Source organism: Falco punctatus, assembly GCF_963210335.1.
Source record: "Falco punctatus genome assembly, chromosome: 10".
In the NCBI taxonomy this organism is placed as follows: domain Eukaryota; kingdom Metazoa; phylum Chordata; class Aves; order Falconiformes; family Falconidae; genus Falco; species Falco punctatus.
Genome location: NC_137590.1, coordinates 4,594,609 through 4,602,938, shown reverse-complemented (window position 1 = coordinate 4,602,938; position 8,330 = coordinate 4,594,609). Strand labels below are relative to the sequence as shown.

Below are 8,330 nucleotides of genomic sequence, written 5' to 3'. Positions count from 1 at the left end.
TAAAATTGACTCCAACTGTCTATGACACTTCTTTCAAAAAGGATGTTTTCAAACCAAAATCCACCCTCCGTGGAAAGGAGATAGAAGGTCATCATCCTCCCAGAGGAGTCATAAACAACCCAAGATAAGGGCAGGGAATCTGCTGAAAGCGTGCTCTGGTGCTCAGCCTGACAGACTGCTCTACTTGTCCTCTCCTGCAGATGTAACCTTGAAGGACACAGTCATGTGCCGCTGACTCATGGCAATGCTTATGAAAAAGAAGCAGAGGGTGTTTTTTTCCTCTACATATTGCACTTTATCAATCATCTGCTTTAATTCATACAGAAACTCTCGATCAGTTGCTGGAGGCGTACAAGGCCAAGTCCGGGCTCCCTCTGTGTATACAGTGGATGCCTGACCCTCACGTCTCAAAGCGTTTCCTGAATTTATGGGGAGATACTTGCACGCTCTGGCATGAGATTAGCACTGTCCATGGCACCTTACAAAGTACCTCAACCAAAACCCTCCTCTTGGTGGTACATATAAACTCTACTCTAGACCTAGATCTGACATTTTAAAATGGGCAACCTGTCATCATGAGGTTGGGGTAGCACAAGAGAGGAACAAATCACTGCAAATCAAAATTCTGGAGTGAATAAAACCAGACCACATGACAACCATTAGATAATCCAGCAACCCCAAAATCACTGTCCTCAGCCAAAGTACCACCTTGTATTTTTGATGCCTAGGAGCCCTCGGCAGCTACTAACAGGTTTTAGAGGAAAACTGCTTCCACACCATTCAGTATCCTGATGAAGCATTTCAGTCTTTAAAAAACAAAGTGCCGGTCTCTCCACAGAAAGATTTGTTACTGGGATTCTATTAGCAAACTTTGTTTTGCTCCATCTCAGTATCTTCTGTCAAGGAATATTACCCTCAGATCTGGAAGGTCAGGTCTAATAACAAGGTAACATTTTATAGCTATGCTGAGATGACCTAGAAAAAAAGCATCTCTTAACAGTTTGAACATGGAAACCTTGACTTCAGTAGTTGTCATTTTTAAGGCAAAAATGATACACTTCTTAAAAAATGTACTTTTCAGAGATTTAAAATGCTGAAGCCGGGCCAAGATGAATGACTAAATATTTAAGTTCTATTTTAAAAGCAGATTTTGAACACCAGTAACAGCAGAACATTTTTCTGAGGAGTTCCATATAGACCTTAGATCATATTATTTCCAGAGACAAATCTTCCCTTCTTCTGTCCCTCTTTCCTTAATCTTTAAGGTTAAGCAAAGAAGATTAGCCCCTAGGTTTCCTGAGAGACCCTTACAAACCGCATACCAGGGGACCTCAGGAGACTTGTATGTAAAGAGAATGCCAAGATTCAACTCAGAAGTATAATAGTTTCAAAAGATTTTTAATGGGGTCATAAACAAAGCACACCACTATACACAGAGACTTACCAGCGCTAATCCCGTGCCTGTTTTCCACCCACAGATTCACATGAAAATCTCAGGAGTCTGTATAGGAGACAGTGGCTATTAAGCAACTATTTAGCTTTTTGTACTATGTTATTTTGGGAGGGAAAGGTCATGTCCTATAAGCAGTGACAAAATTACAATCTGGAAGTTTTGTCAGTACAACTACTCTTACACTAGTGACTCTTGTTGGAAGAGCTAACTTGGCCAAAAATCACAAACCAGCCCATCTCTGCCCATCATGCCTCCGTTAGCAGATGTTGGTACTGTCACATGGGCTGTTTGCAGAGCTATAAGCATAGGTTTTCTGTTACAGAACACAGCCCTGAAGCAAACCTCCAATCAACTCAAAAGTCAGAAGCTAAAGGATAAAAAAAGTGAAAACAAAACCCAAAGTGACTAGCTCTCTGTTTCTTCTAATTTCCCTAATGGTATGAGATTAACTTTGGAAGTAGCCACATGGAAAAAAGGTAGAGAATGAAAGCCTCCCAGTTTAAATTGTCAACATCTTGATACCTCTGGCAGGGATATAACATTTGCAGAGCCCAAGGATTGGAGGCCATTCAGTTGGAAACTTTTGCTTGTGGGACTAAATTCCTGCCCACTTGTATTTGAGAGAAACCTATGTGACTATTTATTTATTTAAGAGATGAACTTAGTTTTATCTGCCAGGCCAAGTGCCAGTGCTCCTCATTAAGTTCTGCCTCTCCGAGTTCTTCCTGCAATTACAGTTAAATCTAACCCTGTTCCCTCCCTGTCCTTAAAGTTGGAAGCAATGCTCAGTTAAACTGCTTCAGGGCTCCACTCCGGGGCTCCTTCTGCAACGCAGGGAAAGAATGCAGTATCTATCTGTGAATAAAGAATTCAGCTATTAAGATTTTCTCAGTTTTCCATAAAGTTTGAGCCTGGGCACAGTGGGGACAAAAAGAACAAAGAGACTTGCTGGAATGCAGATAAGCAGTTTGAAACATTTACTAACAGAGAGAGGAGGGTGAGACGCCTATCGCTTGTGCGGATTCATGGAACACAGACATGTTTTAATTTAGCATAATGCTCTATAAACAAGGTTATGAAGTAGCACAGCTGGATTTATTAGCTTTTATACCTCATTCACTGTTTGAAGACTGAAGTGACTCCTGTGCACTGGATTAAAGGAAAAAGTCATAAACATTACAATACTAAGCATACACAGTATTCCTTGTAAGTGTTTTAGAAAGTCTTCCTAGGAAATAGAATAGGCTTTCTAAGTCTATTTTTTCTAAAGCAAAAAGGGGCTCTCAAACACAAGCAACTCCTCTGTGCTACAGTTTCCTTTTACAGCCTTCATCTTTCTGAATTTCTGCAGAGCTCGGAAAGAAAAAGGCCAATTTATTTATTTGGCAATTCAGCTTTCTAGACCTTTTCCCGGAAGAGGACAGCACTAAAAAGCTACGGAAGAGGAAACACTAGGAGCTTCACCTCAAGTGCTTCCCTATATAAAAAGTCATTTGATGAAGGCTACATGCTGGTCTTGCTACACCTCTCTGTGTGCTTTAGTCCCAGGCTGTAAGAGAATCCTAGCCATTAGAAAACATTAGATTCAGGGTAGAATTTAGGTCAGCTCAGCATGGCCCCAGGACACGCTATGGAGACTTTCAGATGCTCTCGCAAGACAGAGGAAGGGAGGGAGTCATAAGCAAAACCCCCTCTTCCTCACAAGCGAGAAAAGGTGAGTTTCCCAGTTCACTGCTAAGCAGCAACAGGGCAATCCAGTAATCTCATTTACAGTGATAAAACATTTGCAATCAATACATTTATCCCAAACTGACATCAGCATAACTTAAAACAAAGCCGACATGGTCTGTTTAAGATAACAGTGATGAAAATTCATTATGTCAAATACCACCAGAATGAAGGACTGTCAGTAGAGAGCTCTCAGGGAAAACTGGGATCTGAAAAGCCTTCTGATGGTGGCTTTTTGCCTTCAGTGACTGCAGAAGGATAAGGACAAGGATAATTAGCCTTCGAATTCAGGTGAATTATGTAGTGCCTAAAGGTGTGGTTCTGCAAAAGCTAAAACTCTTCACTCCCTGCCTCTCTGCCCCTGCTGTGTTTATGACCCTTCCCTTCTGCTTGTCTGAATTTGCAGTGAACCAATTCAGGGAACCAAGCCAAAAGAAAATTAATCAGACAAAAAAAAAGCCAATAGTTTGCTGCTAGCTTAGCTCCCTGAAGCAACTCACCAAGCACTTGACCTGATGTGAGGGAGGAGGATGCCCAGGGCTGCATACACTGGTGTAAACAAACCAGTGTGTGTTTACACGCGTGTGTAAGGAATGGGAAACAAGACAACAGCAGCACAAACCGAGACTGGTTTAAATTGCTGTGGAACCAGAGCTCAAATCAAGTGGGATGAATCCAGGCCACGCCACGTGTTTCTTCCAGAGATTATCTTAACATCAGACTGACCTGACAAGGTAAACTGGCCGGTTTACGGATACACATATACATATAAACTCTCACGCAATTTGGACTGCGGTTGGTACGTACGGCTTTACACTTTCATCTGTGTACCACAACATGCATGTAAATCACTAGTTATGTATACAATGTAAACTTTATTTGCCAAAGAGTTTTTGGATTGCCTAAAGACTTTAGGTCAAATACATTCCACACTTTAGGTTTTATTATAAGCAAAAAAAATGTTTGGTTTTTTGAAAGAAGATGTCTTTTGTAAAGGCTATAGCCAAAAGAAACGTGTTCCTATTTTCTTAACAACATTGTGGTGTAAACAGCATTTTTTTAAAAATATTCTTTTCTGGACTTTGCAAACACAAATTCTGGATCACTAGATCCAGATAGGATACATAGGACTGAAAGCTTATGGGAAATTGGCTAATAAAAATGAAACTGAACTTTCACTGCCAAAAAAAAAATCTAGAAGTAATTAGAAGGAGATATTAAACGACAGAAAGCAGCTGTGGGAGAAGTAATATTGAAAACACGAAAGGGTTAAACAAGTATGGGATCACTTCAATCACTTGATACAGGAACAAATAGGCATAACCTAAACAAGAACATTTCAAAGATGAAACAGATAGAGAAAGCAAGCCATCAGAAACCACAAAATAAAATTAAACCAGTGGAAACCAATGAAATGTTACAGGGAGTAGTTCCGATTATCTACAAGTAGAACCATGCTGTAAAGTTCACCTGTCCCTCGTAATGGCACGGAGTGAACAGATCCCTGTGTGCTTAAAAAAAGATCAGGTTTAAGTCTTTGGTTAAGCATTTAAATGCAAGCTGTAATTATTATTTCTGTAAAGTTTCTATAAAACATTCTTATTCTGAGCTCAGTTTATGACGCCTGTACCTTTGACATAAATACCTTCTGTACAATTTATTCCAGTACATCAAAACCAAACCTCCAACCCACTGCAAGAAGCAACCTGAAAACCGAAGATGTTAAGCAGCAGCAGAGATGCCATTTGCAGGGGCAAGCCAGGAATAGCTGCCAGTCCAAAATGTTTCAGTTAGGGCCTCTACTGAGTAAGCAGGCATGGGCAGAAGTTGCTGAATTCAAATACAGTCAACTTTAGCTTTTGAACGCTTGCTTAGATCCTGTATATCTGAAGGGTGATATCCGATAGCGCCATTTCTGAAGTGCTCTCAGATGTGGAGCACCCTTACTCCAGCAGCCCTAACAGGAAGATGTTTAGTATCTTTTCTCAACTCCCATTCATCTGGGGTTTTAATATACACAAGCCCAGTCCGGTTGCCAGGAAGGCAAAGAAAAGGTCAACAAACTCCTTTGCTGCAAGTTAGTTTGTCAAACTCCATTCTCGGCAGCATGACTTTACATGTTAATGTGAGTGTTTGCCTCCATGTCAATAGCCCCTATTGTGTGCATTTGTAACATAAGATTTATGGTAAAGCTTGCAACATTTTTCAGGCATAATAAGCGTTTATTCACCATCCCAGGTCTATAAGCAGAGGCCTGACAAGTAATTATTGACACATTGTGCAGAAATAAAAGCAGTGGGCGAGCTGCTGTTGCGAATGGCAGCGTGGGTAGGGGGAAGGAGGGGCTGTGTCAAAGGAGTGACAGCCTTGGTGCCCAACATTGTCAAAGCCGACGTTGACTTGCAGTGTTCTCTGTGCCTGACTGTATTTGTGCTCCCTGTCACTTGGGTGTGACATGCCAAAACATGAGGAGTGCTTCTTTTCTCATGCTAATGCTTTGTAATGACAGCTTTGTGATCCCCCGGGCTGTGTTAGTGCTCAACAAGTCAAGGTGTGACAGGCAGTAGACCCCTTTGTCAGCGAGTGCTGTACTGCCCTCATCAAATACCATACTTCTCCTGGACTAAAATGGACCTAGAGCCTGAGAGAATACTGGCACCCGACTGGCATTGCTGGGCAGACATCTGGGGACAGCAACTGCACATGTACCTGTACGCACAGCCGTTTTCCCTGGTTGCCTGCCACGCTGATTTACCTTACCGTGCTTATCACACAGCCTTGTGCCACCACTGGATGAGAAGGGAATGAATCTGAAAATCTATTCCCAAGTCATTTTTCATGAGCTGCTTCCCTCTTTGAGGTTCAAAGCTGGTTTTCTCTATTGCATGGGGAACAACTCGTTACCTTCAAGCTAAGCCTAGGAAAAGTGATTTTAATGGTGGTTTAGCGTAACTGGTAAACTCTGCGCAGATAAATTCAGCCTCTGAACAGCACAAGGTATCACCAGACAGGATTAGGATGTATAAGCAAAGCTGGAAGGTTGCACGACGCCTACTTATGTTATACTTGGCTGTAAAGCTGAAAGTCACATTAGCACCAAGTTCATCCAACAAACCAGAGCAGCCCTAAAACTGTGCTTTATATGTGAAGGAAAGCTGGGCAGGAAAGGGCAGAGTTCAGGCTGCCTAGACTAAGCAACGAGTTGGATTCACAGGACTGGAGTTTGCAAATGGCTTGGAGAAGCTCATGAGCTTGGCTACTTACATGAAGTTTATTCAAATGATCCAAAACTCAATGATCAGCAAAGCTGGGCTAGGAAACCTGCCAGAACAGGCTTTTTCACAAGATTTATGGTGCTTCCTGCCTCTTGTTCCCAGGCATAACGAGGAAGTGAGCTGAGTAAAAATGGAAAATATTTTTTAGAAAAGTTATGAATCTCTTTTTCAAAGGTCGAAGAAGTTCACGGCAAAAAAATTGTGTGAACTTTCAGTACTTTTTTCTTTCTTATCCAAGTTTTACCCAGCAGATGAGCGATAGATTATTAATCTGAAACGTTAACCGTATTGATGAGAAAGACAAAGAACAAGTTAACTGCAATCTGAAATCAAAGCCATCATATTAGAAAGTGCAGGTTACTTAATTTAATTATTTCTTATCCCCAGCAACACCACTGGGAACTAAGAATCCCATTACATTAGGCATCCCAAACACAAAACTACAATCCGCTCTGTACAGCTTGGTCCAAGATTTCAGCACAGTAACTACAACAGGGTTAAGGGGGAGAGGTGGGGGGTGGAGAGAGGGACTTGAATGAAAATCATTTTATGATCTGAATTCTAGCATCACAGAGGTTGAGATTTTCAAAGCTGTCTATGACATCTGGAGACCATCGCTCCCCACAGAGGTACCACCATCTCATGTATTCACAGAGCTGCGTTATAATCTTTTTCCTGCTCTATCACCCCACATGTCAGATGCATGTGAACCATGATCTGCTGAGCAGCTGAGTCAGGGGGGGAAATGCAACGGTCCTGCACAGCAGGAGCGATGATGCTCAAAGGACACTGCTTGAAGGTACTTGCCCAGCTGCAATGCAGAGTTGAAGTCCAAACCTACCACAAAGCTCAGCAAACCAGATAGCCATTCCTGCCTTGTGATTTAACCTAGCACACAGTCTTGCATGAGTCAGCTTACAGAAAGCTCAGGTGCCTACACTCTCATCAACCCTGAAGAGCAGCCTTAAGAGCTTGAAAAATATGCCTCAAGTTCTTTGTACAACTTCTTTGGTTGTGTTCTAGCACCATGTGACATATCTAGTCTCCTTGAGATGGGCAGGGTATTTGTTTTTCAAAGTGGGTTTAGGTGCTGAACTAAGTGTTGATAACATCTGAAACCTTGTTTATTTTCCTATTTTGTATCAGATGATTCATTAGCTCCTGGAGGATTAAAATGCCTGTAAGAACTTCAGTTTAGTCTGAGGCTGGATTCAACTGGTTTGCACAAAAGCAACTTTATAAACCTTCAGCCAGATCCACAGTCTGAACAGTTCCAACAAAGAAGCGAACTTCTGAGATCAATGTAGGCTAGAAACAGGCAATCCATCCACTGGGGAGACCAAGTCTCTGTATCTGATAGCTGACCTGCATTTTCTTCTGCTTTTTCAGTCCTCACTCTACTAGAATTAGCCCAAGTCCAATAGCCTTTCCCTGCTTTCACTGCAGATCCTATTACTCTTCTGATTTCTGAAATCCTCTTTTCCAACAATATGCTCTGATATTTGCAAATAATAGCTTGCAGTGAACTATTAGCTGTGCCTGGTGTTTCCACTCCAGTATTTCCATACACAAAGAAATTAATTTGAGGGCTCTAGAGGGTCTGCATTGACATTTGCACTTTTCATTTAGCTGACATATCCAATTACCCTTTACTTTTAGGTTTACCTTTGTCTTCATGGAGCCTGGGATCCACGAGCAAAATCAAAATAGGTAAGTGCCATTTCTTTCTCTCACCTCTCTTTGCATGCCTGTCTTCTTTGCCCTTCTTAAGCCTGAATTTCCTAGATAACATGTCTCAGATGCTAGAGATTTCAGATGGGACGGGGCCACAGGTCTCAAACTCCCAGTACCTGTAGATTTGCTTGGAGAGGAAA

General features: G+C 41.8%; 1 protein-coding gene across 1 annotated transcript in view; it reads right to left on the bottom strand.

Moving 5' to 3' along the window:
• The window catches only part of LOC308071089 (uncharacterized protein), a 356,490-nt gene that overhangs the window by 122,618 nt on the left and 225,542 nt on the right, over positions 1-8,330 (bottom strand). The window contains exon 10 of the mRNA XM_080405988.1: positions 1,445-1,501. The gene's annotated coding sequence lies outside the window, so the exon portion shown is untranslated. The remainder of the gene's footprint in view (positions 1-1,444; positions 1,502-8,330) is intronic.